Here is a 12,452-nt window from a genome sequence, read left to right as displayed (position 1 = left end):
ACCACGTGCTGTTGGCATTTTTTTGTGTAGAAAAGATAAATAATTTTTTAATCCAATAAATTATTACTGAAATGCCGCTCTGTTTTAGTTAATTTTATTTAGATACATAAAAGCGAAACATTAATGTTTATACATTTGAGCTAACTCGAATATAAATGTGTACTGCACGCTTATGGTCGTCAACGGCCATACCATGTTGAAAGTACCGGTTCTCGTCTGATCACCGAAGTCAAGCAACATCGGGCGTGGTCAGTACTTGGGAGGGTGACCACCTGGGAACACCACGTGCTGTTGGCATTTTTTTGTGTAGAAAAGATAAATAATTTTTTAATCCAATAAATTATTACTGAAATGCCGCTCTGTTTTAGTTAATTTTATTTAGATACATAAAAGCGAAACATTAATGTTTATACATTTGAGCTAACTCGAATATAAATGTGTACTGCACGCTTATGGTCGTCAACGGCCATACCATGTTGAAAGTACCGGTTCTCGTCTGATCACCGAAGTCAAGCAACATCGGGCGTGGTCAGTACTTGGGAGGGTGACCACCTGGGAACACCACGTGCTGTTGGCATTTTTTTGTGTAGAAAAGATAAATAATTTTTTAATCCAATAAATTATTACTGAAATGCCGCTCTGTTTTAGTTAATTTTATTTAGATACATAAAAGCGAAACATTAATGTTTATACATTTGAGCTAACTCGAATATAAATGTGTACTGCACGCTTATGGTCGTCAACGGCCATACCATGTTGAAAGTACCGGTTCTCGTCTGATCACCGAAGTCAAGCAACATCGGGCGTGGTCAGTACTTGGGAGGGTGACCACCTGGGAACACCACGTGCTGTTGGCATTTTTTTGTGTAGAAAAGATAAATAATTTTTTAATCCAATAAATTATTACTGAAATGCCGCTCTGTTTTAGTTAATTTTATTTAGATACATAAAAGCGAAACATTAATGTTTATACATTTGAGCTAACTCGAATATAAATGTGTACTGCACGCTTATGGTCGTCAACGGCCATACCATGTTGAAAGTACCGGTTCTCGTCTGATCACCGAAGTCAAGCAACATCGGGCGTGGTCAGTACTTGGGAGGGTGACCACCTGGGAACACCACGTGCTGTTGGCATTTTTTTGTGTAGAAAAGATAAATAATTTTTTAATCCAATAAATTATTACTGAAATGCCGCTCTGTTTTAGTTAATTTTATTTAGATACATAAAAGCGAAACATTAATGTTTATACATTTGAGCTAACTCGAATATAAATGTGTACTGCACGCTTATGGTCGTCAACGGCCATACCATGTTGAAAGTACCGGTTCTCGTCTGATCACCGAAGTCAAGCAACATCGGGCGTGGTCAGTACTTGGGAGGGTGACCACCTGGGAACACCACGTGCTGTTGGCATTTTTTTGTGTAGAAAAGATAAATAATTTTTTAATCCAATAAATTATTACTGAAATGCCGCTCTGTTTTAGTTAATTTTATTTAGATACATAAAAGCGAAACATTAATGTTTATACATTTGAGCTAACTCGAATATAAATGTGTACTGCACGCTTATGGTCGTCAACGGCCATACCATGTTGAAAGTACCGGTTCTCGTCTGATCACCGAAGTCAAGCAACATCGGGCGTGGTCAGTACTTGGGAGGGTGACCACCTGGGAACACCACGTGCTGTTGGCATTTTTTTGTGTAGAAAAGATAAATAATTTTTTAATCCAATAAATTATTACTGAAATGCCGCTCTGTTTTAGTTAATTTTATTTAGATACATAAAAGCGAAACATTAATGTTTATACATTTGAGCTAACTCGAATATAAATGTGTACTGCACGCTTATGGTCGTCAACGGCCATACCATGTTGAAAGTACCGGTTCTCGTCTGATCACCGAAGTCAAGCAACATCGGGCGTGGTCAGTACTTGGGAGGGTGACCACCTGGGAACACCACGTGCTGTTGGCATTTTTTTGTGTAGAAAAGATAAATAATTTTTTAATCCAATAAATTATTACTGAAATGCCGCTCTGTTTTAGTTAATTTTATTTAGATACATAAAAGCGAAACATTAATGTTTATACATTTGAGCTAACTCGAATATAAATGTGTACTGCACGCTTATGGTCGTCAACGGCCATACCATGTTGAAAGTACCGGTTCTCGTCTGATCACCGAAGTCAAGCAACATCGGGCGTGGTCAGTACTTGGGAGGGTGACCACCTGGGAACACCACGTGCTGTTGGCATTTTTTTGTGTAGAAAAGATAAATAATTTTTTAATCCAATAAATTATTACTGAAATGCCGCTCTGTTTTAGTTAATTTTATTTAGATACATAAAAGCGAAACATTAATGTTTATACATTTGAGCTAACTCGAATATAAATGTGTACTGCACGCTTATGGTCGTCAACGGCCATACCATGTTGAAAGTACCGGTTCTCGTCTGATCACCGAAGTCAAGCAACATCGGGCGTGGTCAGTACTTGGGAGGGTGACCACCTGGGAACACCACGTGCTGTTGGCATTTTTTTGTGTAGAAAAGATAAATAATTTTTTAATCCAATAAATTATTACTGAAATGCCGCTCTGTTTTAGTTAATTTTATTTAGATACATAAAAGCGAAACATTAATGTTTATACATTTGAGCTAACTCGAATATAAATGTGTACTGCACGCTTATGGTCGTCAACGGCCATACCATGTTGAAAGTACCGGTTCTCGTCTGATCACCGAAGTCAAGCAACATCGGGCGTGGTCAGTACTTGGGAGGGTGACCACCTGGGAACACCACGTGCTGTTGGCATTTTTTTGTGTAGAAAAGATAAATAATTTTTTAATCCAATAAATTATTACTGAAATGCCGCTCTGTTTTAGTTAATTTTATTTAGATACATAAAAGCGAAACATTAATGTTTATACATTTGAGCTAACTCGAATATAAATGTGTACTGCACGCTTATGGTCGTCAACGGCCATACCATGTTGAAAGTACCGGTTCTCGTCTGATCACCGAAGTCAAGCAACATCGGGCGTGGTCAGTACTTGGGAGGGTGACCACCTGGGAACACCACGTGCTGTTGGCATTTTTTTGTGTAGAAAAGATAAATAATTTTTTAATCCAATAAATTATTACTGAAATGCCGCTCTGTTTTAGTTAATTTTATTTAGATACATAAAAGCGAAACATTAATGTTTATACATTTGAGCTAACTCGAATATAAATGTGTACTGCACGCTTATGGTCGTCAACGGCCATACCATGTTGAAAGTACCGGTTCTCGTCTGATCACCGAAGTCAAGCAACATCGGGCGTGGTCAGTACTTGGGAGGGTGACCACCTGGGAACACCACGTGCTGTTGGCATTTTTTTGTGTAGAAAAGATAAATAATTTTTTAATCCAATAAATTATTACTGAAATGCCGCTCTGTTTTAGTTAATTTTATTTAGATACATAAAAGCGAAACATTAATGTTTATACATTTGAGCTAACTCGAATATAAATGTGTACTGCACGCTTATGGTCGTCAACGGCCATACCATGTTGAAAGTACCGGTTCTCGTCTGATCACCGAAGTCAAGCAACATCGGGCGTGGTCAGTACTTGGGAGGGTGACCACCTGGGAACACCACGTGCTGTTGGCATTTTTTTGTGTAGAAAAGATAAATAATTTTTTAATCCAATAAATTATTACTGAAATGCCGCTCTGTTTTAGTTAATTTTATTTAGATACATAAAAGCGAAACATTAATGTTTATACATTTGAGCTAACTCGAATATAAATGTGTACTGCACGCTTATGGTCGTCAACGGCCATACCATGTTGAAAGTACCGGTTCTCGTCTGATCACCGAAGTCAAGCAACATCGGGCGTGGTCAGTACTTGGGAGGGTGACCACCTGGGAACACCACGTGCTGTTGGCATTTTTTTGTGTAGAAAAGATAAATAATTTTTTAATCCAATAAATTATTACTGAAATGCCGCTCTGTTTTAGTTAATTTTATTTAGATACATAAAAGCGAAACATTAATGTTTATACATTTGAGCTAACTCGAATATAAATGTGTACTGCACGCTTATGGTCGTCAACGGCCATACCATGTTGAAAGTACCGGTTCTCGTCTGATCACCGAAGTCAAGCAACATCGGGCGTGGTCAGTACTTGGGAGGGTGACCACCTGGGAACACCACGTGCTGTTGGCATTTTTTTGTGTAGAAAAGATAAATAATTTTTTAATCCAATAAATTATTACTGAAATGCCGCTCTGTTTTAGTTAATTTTATTTAGATACATAAAAGCGAAACATTAATGTTTATACATTTGAGCTAACTCGAATATAAATGTGTACTGCACGCTTATGGTCGTCAACGGCCATACCATGTTGAAAGTACCGGTTCTCGTCTGATCACCGAAGTCAAGCAACATCGGGCGTGGTCAGTACTTGGGAGGGTGACCACCTGGGAACACCACGTGCTGTTGGCATTTTTTTGTGTAGAAAAGATAAATAATTTTTTAATCCAATAAATTATTACTGAAATGCCGCTCTGTTTTAGTTAATTTTATTTAGATACATAAAAGCGAAACATTAATGTTTATACATTTGAGCTAACTCGAATATAAATGTGTACTGCACGCTTATGGTCGTCAACGGCCATACCATGTTGAAAGTACCGGTTCTCGTCTGATCACCGAAGTCAAGCAACATCGGGCGTGGTCAGTACTTGGGAGGGTGACCACCTGGGAACACCACGTGCTGTTGGCATTTTTTTGTGTAGAAAAGATAAATAATTTTTTAATCCAATAAATTATTACTGAAATGCCGCTCTGTTTTAGTTAATTTTATTTAGATACATAAAAGCGAAACATTAATGTTTATACATTTGAGCTAACTCGAATATAAATGTGTACTGCACGCTTATGGTCGTCAACGGCCATACCATGTTGAAAGTACCGGTTCTCGTCTGATCACCGAAGTCAAGCAACATCGGGCGTGGTCAGTACTTGGGAGGGTGACCACCTGGGAACACCACGTGCTGTTGGCATTTTTTTGTGTAGAAAAGATAAATAATTTTTTAATCCAATAAATTATTACTGAAATGCCGCTCTGTTTTAGTTAATTTTATTTAGATACATAAAAGCGAAACATTAATGTTTATACATTTGAGCTAACTCGAATATAAATGTGTACTGCACGCTTATGGTCGTCAACGGCCATACCATGTTGAAAGTACCGGTTCTCGTCTGATCACCGAAGTCAAGCAACATCGGGCGTGGTCAGTACTTGGGAGGGTGACCACCTGGGAACACCACGTGCTGTTGGCATTTTTTTGTGTAGAAAAGATAAATAATTTTTTAATCCAATAAATTATTACTGAAATGCCGCTCTGTTTTAGTTAATTTTATTTAGATACATAAAAGCGAAACATTAATGTTTATACATTTGAGCTAACTCGAATATAAATGTGTACTGCACGCTTATGGTCGTCAACGGCCATACCATGTTGAAAGTACCGGTTCTCGTCTGATCACCGAAGTCAAGCAACATCGGGCGTGGTCAGTACTTGGGAGGGTGACCACCTGGGAACACCACGTGCTGTTGGCATTTTTTTGTGTAGAAAAGATAAATAATTTTTTAATCCAATAAATTATTACTGAAATGCCGCTCTGTTTTAGTTAATTTTATTTAGATACATAAAAGCGAAACATTAATGTTTATACATTTGAGCTAACTCGAATATAAATGTGTACTGCACGCTTATGGTCGTCAACGGCCATACCATGTTGAAAGTACCGGTTCTCGTCTGATCACCGAAGTCAAGCAACATCGGGCGTGGTCAGTACTTGGGAGGGTGACCACCTGGGAACACCACGTGCTGTTGGCATTTTTTTGTGTAGAAAAGATAAATAATTTTTTAATCCAATAAATTATTACTGAAATGCCGCTCTGTTTTAGTTAATTTTATTTAGATACATAAAAGCGAAACATTAATGTTTATACATTTGAGCTAACTCGAATATAAATGTGTACTGCACGCTTATGGTCGTCAACGGCCATACCATGTTGAAAGTACCGGTTCTCGTCTGATCACCGAAGTCAAGCAACATCGGGCGTGGTCAGTACTTGGGAGGGTGACCACCTGGGAACACCACGTGCTGTTGGCATTTTTTTGTGTAGAAAAGATAAATAATTTTTTAATCCAATAAATTATTACTGAAATGCCGCTCTGTTTTAGTTAATTTTATTTAGATACATAAAAGCGAAACATTAATGTTTATACATTTGAGCTAACTCGAATATAAATGTGTACTGCACGCTTATGGTCGTCAACGGCCATACCATGTTGAAAGTACCGGTTCTCGTCTGATCACCGAAGTCAAGCAACATCGGGCGTGGTCAGTACTTGGGAGGGTGACCACCTGGGAACACCACGTGCTGTTGGCATTTTTTTGTGTAGAAAAGATAAATAATTTTTTAATCCAATAAATTATTACTGAAATGCCGCTCTGTTTTAGTTAATTTTATTTAGATACATAAAAGCGAAACATTAATGTTTATACATTTGAGCTAACTCGAATATAAATGTGTACTGCACGCTTATGGTCGTCAACGGCCATACCATGTTGAAAGTACCGGTTCTCGTCTGATCACCGAAGTCAAGCAACATCGGGCGTGGTCAGTACTTGGGAGGGTGACCACCTGGGAACACCACGTGCTGTTGGCATTTTTTTGTGTAGAAAAGATAAATAATTTTTTAATCCAATAAATTATTACTGAAATGCCGCTCTGTTTTAGTTAATTTTATTTAGATACATAAAAGCGAAACATTAATGTTTATACATTTGAGCTAACTCGAATATAAATGTGTACTGCACGCTTATGGTCGTCAACGGCCATACCATGTTGAAAGTACCGGTTCTCGTCTGATCACCGAAGTCAAGCAACATCGGGCGTGGTCAGTACTTGGGAGGGTGACCACCTGGGAACACCACGTGCTGTTGGCATTTTTTTGTGTAGAAAAGATAAATAATTTTTTAATCCAATAAATTATTACTGAAATGCCGCTCTGTTTTAGTTAATTTTATTTAGATACATAAAAGCGAAACATTAATGTTTATACATTTGAGCTAACTCGAATATAAATGTGTACTGCACGCTTATGGTCGTCAACGGCCATACCATGTTGAAAGTACCGGTTCTCGTCTGATCACCGAAGTCAAGCAACATCGGGCGTGGTCAGTACTTGGGAGGGTGACCACCTGGGAACACCACGTGCTGTTGGCATTTTTTTGTGTAGAAAAGATAAATAATTTTTTAATCCAATAAATTATTACTGAAATGCCGCTCTGTTTTAGTTAATTTTATTTAGATACATAAAAGCGAAACATTAATGTTTATACATTTGAGCTAACTCGAATATAAATGTGTACTGCACGCTTATGGTCGTCAACGGCCATACCATGTTGAAAGTACCGGTTCTCGTCTGATCACCGAAGTCAAGCAACATCGGGCGTGGTCAGTACTTGGGAGGGTGACCACCTGGGAACACCACGTGCTGTTGGCATTTTTTTGTGTAGAAAAGATAAATAATTTTTTAATCCAATAAATTATTACTGAAATGCCGCTCTGTTTTAGTTAATTTTATTTAGATACATAAAAGCGAAACATTAATGTTTATACATTTGAGCTAACTCGAATATAAATGTGTACTGCACGCTTATGGTCGTCAACGGCCATACCATGTTGAAAGTACCGGTTCTCGTCTGATCACCGAAGTCAAGCAACATCGGGCGTGGTCAGTACTTGGGAGGGTGACCACCTGGGAACACCACGTGCTGTTGGCATTTTTTTGTGTAGAAAAGATAAATAATTTTTTAATCCAATAAATTATTACTGAAATGCCGCTCTGTTTTAGTTAATTTTATTTAGATACATAAAAGCGAAACATTAATGTTTATACATTTGAGCTAACTCGAATATAAATGTGTACTGCACGCTTATGGTCGTCAACGGCCATACCATGTTGAAAGTACCGGTTCTCGTCTGATCACCGAAGTCAAGCAACATCGGGCGTGGTCAGTACTTGGGAGGGTGACCACCTGGGAACACCACGTGCTGTTGGCATTTTTTTGTGTAGAAAAGATAAATAATTTTTTAATCCAATAAATTATTACTGAAATGCCGCTCTGTTTTAGTTAATTTTATTTAGATACATAAAAGCGAAACATTAATGTTTATACATTTGAGCTAACTCGAATATAAATGTGTACTGCACGCTTATGGTCGTCAACGGCCATACCATGTTGAAAGTACCGGTTCTCGTCTGATCACCGAAGTCAAGCAACATCGGGCGTGGTCAGTACTTGGGAGGGTGACCACCTGGGAACACCACGTGCTGTTGGCATTTTTTTGTGTAGAAAAGATAAATAATTTTTTAATCCAATAAATTATTACTGAAATGCCGCTCTGTTTTAGTTAATTTTATTTAGATACATAAAAGCGAAACATTAATGTTTATACATTTGAGCTAACTCGAATATAAATGTGTACTGCACGCTTATGGTCGTCAACGGCCATACCATGTTGAAAGTACCGGTTCTCGTCTGATCACCGAAGTCAAGCAACATCGGGCGTGGTCAGTACTTGGGAGGGTGACCACCTGGGAACACCACGTGCTGTTGGCATTTTTTTGTGTAGAAAAGATAAATAATTTTTTAATCCAATAAATTATTACTGAAATGCCGCTCTGTTTTAGTTAATTTTATTTAGATACATAAAAGCGAAACATTAATGTTTATACATTTGAGCTAACTCGAATATAAATGTGTACTGCACGCTTATGGTCGTCAACGGCCATACCATGTTGAAAGTACCGGTTCTCGTCTGATCACCGAAGTCAAGCAACATCGGGCGTGGTCAGTACTTGGGAGGGTGACCACCTGGGAACACCACGTGCTGTTGGCATTTTTTTGTGTAGAAAAGATAAATAATTTTTTAATCCAATAAATTATTACTGAAATGCCGCTCTGTTTTAGTTAATTTTATTTAGATACATAAAAGCGAAACATTAATGTTTATACATTTGAGCTAACTCGAATATAAATGTGTACTGCACGCTTATGGTCGTCAACGGCCATACCATGTTGAAAGTACCGGTTCTCGTCTGATCACCGAAGTCAAGCAACATCGGGCGTGGTCAGTACTTGGGAGGGTGACCACCTGGGAACACCACGTGCTGTTGGCATTTTTTTGTGTAGAAAAGATAAATAATTTTTTAATCCAATAAATTATTACTGAAATGCCGCTCTGTTTTAGTTAATTTTATTTAGATACATAAAAGCGAAACATTAATGTTTATACATTTGAGCTAACTCGAATATAAATGTGTACTGCACGCTTATGGTCGTCAACGGCCATACCATGTTGAAAGTACCGGTTCTCGTCTGATCACCGAAGTCAAGCAACATCGGGCGTGGTCAGTACTTGGGAGGGTGACCACCTGGGAACACCACGTGCTGTTGGCATTTTTTTGTGTAGAAAAGATAAATAATTTTTTAATCCAATAAATTATTACTGAAATGCCGCTCTGTTTTAGTTAATTTTATTTAGATACATAAAAGCGAAACATTAATGTTTATACATTTGAGCTAACTCGAATATAAATGTGTACTGCACGCTTATGGTCGTCAACGGCCATACCATGTTGAAAGTACCGGTTCTCGTCTGATCACCGAAGTCAAGCAACATCGGGCGTGGTCAGTACTTGGGAGGGTGACCACCTGGGAACACCACGTGCTGTTGGCATTTTTTTGTGTAGAAAAGATAAATAATTTTTTAATCCAATAAATTATTACTGAAATGCCGCTCTGTTTTAGTTAATTTTATTTAGATACATAAAAGCGAAACATTAATGTTTATACATTTGAGCTAACTCGAATATAAATGTGTACTGCACGCTTATGGTCGTCAACGGCCATACCATGTTGAAAGTACCGGTTCTCGTCTGATCACCGAAGTCAAGCAACATCGGGCGTGGTCAGTACTTGGGAGGGTGACCACCTGGGAACACCACGTGCTGTTGGCATTTTTTTGTGTAGAAAAGATAAATAATTTTTTAATCCAATAAATTATTACTGAAATGCCGCTCTGTTTTAGTTAATTTTATTTAGATACATAAAAGCGAAACATTAATGTTTATACATTTGAGCTAACTCGAATATAAATGTGTACTGCACGCTTATGGTCGTCAACGGCCATACCATGTTGAAAGTACCGGTTCTCGTCTGATCACCGAAGTCAAGCAACATCGGGCGTGGTCAGTACTTGGGAGGGTGACCACCTGGGAACACCACGTGCTGTTGGCATTTTTTTGTGTAGAAAAGATAAATAATTTTTTAATCCAATAAATTATTACTGAAATGCCGCTCTGTTTTAGTTAATTTTATTTAGATACATAAAAGCGAAACATTAATGTTTATACATTTGAGCTAACTCGAATATAAATGTGTACTGCACGCTTATGGTCGTCAACGGCCATACCATGTTGAAAGTACCGGTTCTCGTCTGATCACCGAAGTCAAGCAACATCGGGCGTGGTCAGTACTTGGGAGGGTGACCACCTGGGAACACCACGTGCTGTTGGCATTTTTTTGTGTAGAAAAGATAAATAATTTTTTAATCCAATAAATTATTACTGAAATGCCGCTCTGTTTTAGTTAATTTTATTTAGATACATAAAAGCGAAACATTAATGTTTATACATTTGAGCTAACTCGAATATAAATGTGTACTGCACGCTTATGGTCGTCAACGGCCATACCATGTTGAAAGTACCGGTTCTCGTCTGATCACCGAAGTCAAGCAACATCGGGCGTGGTCAGTACTTGGGAGGGTGACCACCTGGGAACACCACGTGCTGTTGGCATTTTTTTGTGTAGAAAAGATAAATAATTTTTTAATCCAATAAATTATTACTGAAATGCCGCTCTGTTTTAGTTAATTTTATTTAGATACATAAAAGCGAAACATTAATGTTTATACATTTGAGCTAACTCGAATATAAATGTGTACTGCACGCTTATGGTCGTCAACGGCCATACCATGTTGAAAGTACCGGTTCTCGTCTGATCACCGAAGTCAAGCAACATCGGGCGTGGTCAGTACTTGGGAGGGTGACCACCTGGGAACACCACGTGCTGTTGGCATTTTTTTGTGTAGAAAAGATAAATAATTTTTTAATCCAATAAATTATTACTGAAATGCCGCTCTGTTTTAGTTAATTTTATTTAGATACATAAAAGCGAAACATTAATGTTTATACATTTGAGCTAACTCGAATATAAATGTGTACTGCACGCTTATGGTCGTCAACGGCCATACCATGTTGAAAGTACCGGTTCTCGTCTGATCACCGAAGTCAAGCAACATCGGGCGTGGTCAGTACTTGGGAGGGTGACCACCTGGGAACACCACGTGCTGTTGGCATTTTTTTGTGTAGAAAAGATAAATAATTTTTTAATCCAATAAATTATTACTGAAATGCCGCTCTGTTTTAGTTAATTTTATTTAGATACATAAAAGCGAAACATTAATGTTTATACATTTGAGCTAACTCGAATATAAATGTGTACTGCACGCTTATGGTCGTCAACGGCCATACCATGTTGAAAGTACCGGTTCTCGTCTGATCACCGAAGTCAAGCAACATCGGGCGTGGTCAGTACTTGGGAGGGTGACCACCTGGGAACACCACGTGCTGTTGGCATTTTTTTGTGTAGAAAAGATAAATAATTTTTTAATCCAATAAATTATTACTGAAATGCCGCTCTGTTTTAGTTAATTTTATTTAGATACATAAAAGCGAAACATTAATGTTTATACATTTGAGCTAACTCGAATATAAATGTGTACTGCACGCTTATGGTCGTCAACGGCCATACCATGTTGAAAGTACCGGTTCTCGTCTGATCACCGAAGTCAAGCAACATCGGGCGTGGTCAGTACTTGGGAGGGTGACCACCTGGGAACACCACGTGCTGTTGGCATTTTTTTGTGTAGAAAAGATAAATAATTTTTTAATCCAATAAATTATTACTGAAATGCCGCTCTGTTTTAGTTAATTTTATTTAGATACATAAAAGCGAAACATTAATGTTTATACATTTGAGCTAACTCGAATATAAATGTGTACTGCACGCTTATGGTCGTCAACGGCCATACCATGTTGAAAGTACCGGTTCTCGTCTGATCACCGAAGTCAAGCAACATCGGGCGTGGTCAGTACTTGGGAGGGTGACCACCTGGGAACACCACGTGCTGTTGGCATTTTTTTGTGTAGAAAAGATAAATAATTTTTTAATCCAATAAATTATTACTGAAATGCCGCTCTGTTTTAGTTAATTTTATTTAGATACATAAAAGCGAAACATTAATGTTTATA

At 38.1% G+C, this 12,452-nt stretch overlaps 44 non-coding genes across 44 annotated transcripts; all 44 read left to right on the top strand.

Annotated features, from left to right (window-relative positions):
* Positions 1-178: 178 nt before the first annotated feature.
* LOC129228738 (5S ribosomal RNA) lies at positions 179-297 on the top strand. Its single transcript, XR_008580932.1, has one exon. It is a non-coding gene; the product is annotated as a 5S ribosomal RNA (ribosomal RNA).
* Positions 298-458: 161 nt separating this feature from the next.
* On the top strand, positions 459-577 carry LOC129228737 (5S ribosomal RNA). The gene has a single exon (XR_008580931.1). It is a non-coding gene; the product is annotated as a 5S ribosomal RNA (ribosomal RNA).
* A 161-nt stretch (positions 578-738) lies between these two features.
* Positions 739-857, top strand: LOC129228735 (5S ribosomal RNA). The gene has a single exon (XR_008580929.1). It is a non-coding gene; the product is annotated as a 5S ribosomal RNA (ribosomal RNA).
* A 161-nt stretch (positions 858-1,018) lies between these two features.
* On the top strand, positions 1,019-1,137 carry LOC129228734 (5S ribosomal RNA). Its single transcript, XR_008580928.1, has one exon. It is a non-coding gene; the product is annotated as a 5S ribosomal RNA (ribosomal RNA).
* A 161-nt stretch (positions 1,138-1,298) lies between these two features.
* On the top strand, positions 1,299-1,417 carry LOC129228733 (5S ribosomal RNA). The gene has a single exon (XR_008580927.1). It is a non-coding gene; the product is annotated as a 5S ribosomal RNA (ribosomal RNA).
* A 161-nt stretch (positions 1,418-1,578) lies between these two features.
* Positions 1,579-1,697, top strand: LOC129228732 (5S ribosomal RNA). The gene has a single exon (XR_008580926.1). It is a non-coding gene; the product is annotated as a 5S ribosomal RNA (ribosomal RNA).
* A 161-nt stretch (positions 1,698-1,858) lies between these two features.
* LOC129228731 (5S ribosomal RNA) lies at positions 1,859-1,977 on the top strand. The gene has a single exon (XR_008580925.1). It is a non-coding gene; the product is annotated as a 5S ribosomal RNA (ribosomal RNA).
* A 161-nt stretch (positions 1,978-2,138) lies between these two features.
* On the top strand, positions 2,139-2,257 carry LOC129228892 (5S ribosomal RNA). The gene has a single exon (XR_008581070.1). It is a non-coding gene; the product is annotated as a 5S ribosomal RNA (ribosomal RNA).
* A 161-nt stretch (positions 2,258-2,418) lies between these two features.
* Positions 2,419-2,537, top strand: LOC129228891 (5S ribosomal RNA). The gene has a single exon (XR_008581069.1). It is a non-coding gene; the product is annotated as a 5S ribosomal RNA (ribosomal RNA).
* A 161-nt stretch (positions 2,538-2,698) lies between these two features.
* On the top strand, positions 2,699-2,817 carry LOC129228890 (5S ribosomal RNA). Its single transcript, XR_008581068.1, has one exon. It is a non-coding gene; the product is annotated as a 5S ribosomal RNA (ribosomal RNA).
* A 161-nt stretch (positions 2,818-2,978) lies between these two features.
* Positions 2,979-3,097, top strand: LOC129228889 (5S ribosomal RNA). The gene has a single exon (XR_008581067.1). It is a non-coding gene; the product is annotated as a 5S ribosomal RNA (ribosomal RNA).
* A 161-nt stretch (positions 3,098-3,258) lies between these two features.
* On the top strand, positions 3,259-3,377 carry LOC129228888 (5S ribosomal RNA). The gene has a single exon (XR_008581066.1). It is a non-coding gene; the product is annotated as a 5S ribosomal RNA (ribosomal RNA).
* A 161-nt stretch (positions 3,378-3,538) lies between these two features.
* Positions 3,539-3,657, top strand: LOC129228886 (5S ribosomal RNA). Its single transcript, XR_008581064.1, has one exon. It is a non-coding gene; the product is annotated as a 5S ribosomal RNA (ribosomal RNA).
* A 161-nt stretch (positions 3,658-3,818) lies between these two features.
* LOC129228885 (5S ribosomal RNA) lies at positions 3,819-3,937 on the top strand. Its single transcript, XR_008581063.1, has one exon. It is a non-coding gene; the product is annotated as a 5S ribosomal RNA (ribosomal RNA).
* A 161-nt stretch (positions 3,938-4,098) lies between these two features.
* Positions 4,099-4,217, top strand: LOC129228884 (5S ribosomal RNA). Its single transcript, XR_008581062.1, has one exon. It is a non-coding gene; the product is annotated as a 5S ribosomal RNA (ribosomal RNA).
* A 161-nt stretch (positions 4,218-4,378) lies between these two features.
* Positions 4,379-4,497, top strand: LOC129228883 (5S ribosomal RNA). The gene has a single exon (XR_008581061.1). It is a non-coding gene; the product is annotated as a 5S ribosomal RNA (ribosomal RNA).
* A 161-nt stretch (positions 4,498-4,658) lies between these two features.
* LOC129228882 (5S ribosomal RNA) lies at positions 4,659-4,777 on the top strand. The gene has a single exon (XR_008581060.1). It is a non-coding gene; the product is annotated as a 5S ribosomal RNA (ribosomal RNA).
* Positions 4,778-4,938: 161 nt separating this feature from the next.
* Positions 4,939-5,057, top strand: LOC129228881 (5S ribosomal RNA). Its single transcript, XR_008581059.1, has one exon. It is a non-coding gene; the product is annotated as a 5S ribosomal RNA (ribosomal RNA).
* Positions 5,058-5,218: 161 nt separating this feature from the next.
* On the top strand, positions 5,219-5,337 carry LOC129228880 (5S ribosomal RNA). Its single transcript, XR_008581058.1, has one exon. It is a non-coding gene; the product is annotated as a 5S ribosomal RNA (ribosomal RNA).
* Positions 5,338-5,498: 161 nt separating this feature from the next.
* Positions 5,499-5,617, top strand: LOC129228879 (5S ribosomal RNA). Its single transcript, XR_008581057.1, has one exon. It is a non-coding gene; the product is annotated as a 5S ribosomal RNA (ribosomal RNA).
* A 161-nt stretch (positions 5,618-5,778) lies between these two features.
* Positions 5,779-5,897, top strand: LOC129228878 (5S ribosomal RNA). The gene has a single exon (XR_008581056.1). It is a non-coding gene; the product is annotated as a 5S ribosomal RNA (ribosomal RNA).
* A 161-nt stretch (positions 5,898-6,058) lies between these two features.
* Positions 6,059-6,177, top strand: LOC129228877 (5S ribosomal RNA). The gene has a single exon (XR_008581055.1). It is a non-coding gene; the product is annotated as a 5S ribosomal RNA (ribosomal RNA).
* A 161-nt stretch (positions 6,178-6,338) lies between these two features.
* LOC129228875 (5S ribosomal RNA) lies at positions 6,339-6,457 on the top strand. Its single transcript, XR_008581053.1, has one exon. It is a non-coding gene; the product is annotated as a 5S ribosomal RNA (ribosomal RNA).
* Positions 6,458-6,618: 161 nt separating this feature from the next.
* LOC129228874 (5S ribosomal RNA) lies at positions 6,619-6,737 on the top strand. Its single transcript, XR_008581052.1, has one exon. It is a non-coding gene; the product is annotated as a 5S ribosomal RNA (ribosomal RNA).
* A 161-nt stretch (positions 6,738-6,898) lies between these two features.
* Positions 6,899-7,017, top strand: LOC129228873 (5S ribosomal RNA). Its single transcript, XR_008581051.1, has one exon. It is a non-coding gene; the product is annotated as a 5S ribosomal RNA (ribosomal RNA).
* Positions 7,018-7,178: 161 nt separating this feature from the next.
* LOC129228872 (5S ribosomal RNA) lies at positions 7,179-7,297 on the top strand. Its single transcript, XR_008581050.1, has one exon. It is a non-coding gene; the product is annotated as a 5S ribosomal RNA (ribosomal RNA).
* Positions 7,298-7,458: 161 nt separating this feature from the next.
* LOC129228871 (5S ribosomal RNA) lies at positions 7,459-7,577 on the top strand. The gene has a single exon (XR_008581049.1). It is a non-coding gene; the product is annotated as a 5S ribosomal RNA (ribosomal RNA).
* A 161-nt stretch (positions 7,578-7,738) lies between these two features.
* On the top strand, positions 7,739-7,857 carry LOC129228870 (5S ribosomal RNA). Its single transcript, XR_008581048.1, has one exon. It is a non-coding gene; the product is annotated as a 5S ribosomal RNA (ribosomal RNA).
* A 161-nt stretch (positions 7,858-8,018) lies between these two features.
* On the top strand, positions 8,019-8,137 carry LOC129228869 (5S ribosomal RNA). Its single transcript, XR_008581047.1, has one exon. It is a non-coding gene; the product is annotated as a 5S ribosomal RNA (ribosomal RNA).
* Positions 8,138-8,298: 161 nt separating this feature from the next.
* On the top strand, positions 8,299-8,417 carry LOC129228868 (5S ribosomal RNA). The gene has a single exon (XR_008581046.1). It is a non-coding gene; the product is annotated as a 5S ribosomal RNA (ribosomal RNA).
* A 161-nt stretch (positions 8,418-8,578) lies between these two features.
* LOC129228867 (5S ribosomal RNA) lies at positions 8,579-8,697 on the top strand. Its single transcript, XR_008581045.1, has one exon. It is a non-coding gene; the product is annotated as a 5S ribosomal RNA (ribosomal RNA).
* Positions 8,698-8,858: 161 nt separating this feature from the next.
* Positions 8,859-8,977, top strand: LOC129228866 (5S ribosomal RNA). Its single transcript, XR_008581044.1, has one exon. It is a non-coding gene; the product is annotated as a 5S ribosomal RNA (ribosomal RNA).
* Positions 8,978-9,138: 161 nt separating this feature from the next.
* On the top strand, positions 9,139-9,257 carry LOC129228864 (5S ribosomal RNA). Its single transcript, XR_008581042.1, has one exon. It is a non-coding gene; the product is annotated as a 5S ribosomal RNA (ribosomal RNA).
* Positions 9,258-9,418: 161 nt separating this feature from the next.
* LOC129228863 (5S ribosomal RNA) lies at positions 9,419-9,537 on the top strand. Its single transcript, XR_008581041.1, has one exon. It is a non-coding gene; the product is annotated as a 5S ribosomal RNA (ribosomal RNA).
* A 161-nt stretch (positions 9,538-9,698) lies between these two features.
* LOC129228862 (5S ribosomal RNA) lies at positions 9,699-9,817 on the top strand. Its single transcript, XR_008581040.1, has one exon. It is a non-coding gene; the product is annotated as a 5S ribosomal RNA (ribosomal RNA).
* Positions 9,818-9,978: 161 nt separating this feature from the next.
* Positions 9,979-10,097, top strand: LOC129228861 (5S ribosomal RNA). Its single transcript, XR_008581039.1, has one exon. It is a non-coding gene; the product is annotated as a 5S ribosomal RNA (ribosomal RNA).
* Positions 10,098-10,258: 161 nt separating this feature from the next.
* On the top strand, positions 10,259-10,377 carry LOC129228860 (5S ribosomal RNA). The gene has a single exon (XR_008581038.1). It is a non-coding gene; the product is annotated as a 5S ribosomal RNA (ribosomal RNA).
* Positions 10,378-10,538: 161 nt separating this feature from the next.
* LOC129228859 (5S ribosomal RNA) lies at positions 10,539-10,657 on the top strand. Its single transcript, XR_008581037.1, has one exon. It is a non-coding gene; the product is annotated as a 5S ribosomal RNA (ribosomal RNA).
* Positions 10,658-10,818: 161 nt separating this feature from the next.
* LOC129228858 (5S ribosomal RNA) lies at positions 10,819-10,937 on the top strand. Its single transcript, XR_008581036.1, has one exon. It is a non-coding gene; the product is annotated as a 5S ribosomal RNA (ribosomal RNA).
* A 161-nt stretch (positions 10,938-11,098) lies between these two features.
* On the top strand, positions 11,099-11,217 carry LOC129228857 (5S ribosomal RNA). Its single transcript, XR_008581035.1, has one exon. It is a non-coding gene; the product is annotated as a 5S ribosomal RNA (ribosomal RNA).
* Positions 11,218-11,378: 161 nt separating this feature from the next.
* On the top strand, positions 11,379-11,497 carry LOC129228856 (5S ribosomal RNA). Its single transcript, XR_008581034.1, has one exon. It is a non-coding gene; the product is annotated as a 5S ribosomal RNA (ribosomal RNA).
* A 161-nt stretch (positions 11,498-11,658) lies between these two features.
* LOC129228847 (5S ribosomal RNA) lies at positions 11,659-11,777 on the top strand. The gene has a single exon (XR_008581025.1). It is a non-coding gene; the product is annotated as a 5S ribosomal RNA (ribosomal RNA).
* Positions 11,778-11,938: 161 nt separating this feature from the next.
* Positions 11,939-12,057, top strand: LOC129228834 (5S ribosomal RNA). Its single transcript, XR_008581016.1, has one exon. It is a non-coding gene; the product is annotated as a 5S ribosomal RNA (ribosomal RNA).
* Positions 12,058-12,218: 161 nt separating this feature from the next.
* On the top strand, positions 12,219-12,337 carry LOC129228823 (5S ribosomal RNA). The gene has a single exon (XR_008581006.1). It is a non-coding gene; the product is annotated as a 5S ribosomal RNA (ribosomal RNA).
* The last annotated feature ends 115 nt before the right edge of the window (positions 12,338-12,452 follow it).

Source organism: Uloborus diversus, chromosome 8 (genome assembly GCF_026930045.1).
Source record: "Uloborus diversus isolate 005 chromosome 8, Udiv.v.3.1, whole genome shotgun sequence".
Taxonomy (NCBI): Eukaryota; Metazoa; Arthropoda; class Arachnida; order Araneae; family Uloboridae; genus Uloborus; species Uloborus diversus.
The sequence above is the reverse complement of the archived record's forward strand: the minus strand, read 5'-3'. Positions and strand labels throughout refer to the sequence as shown.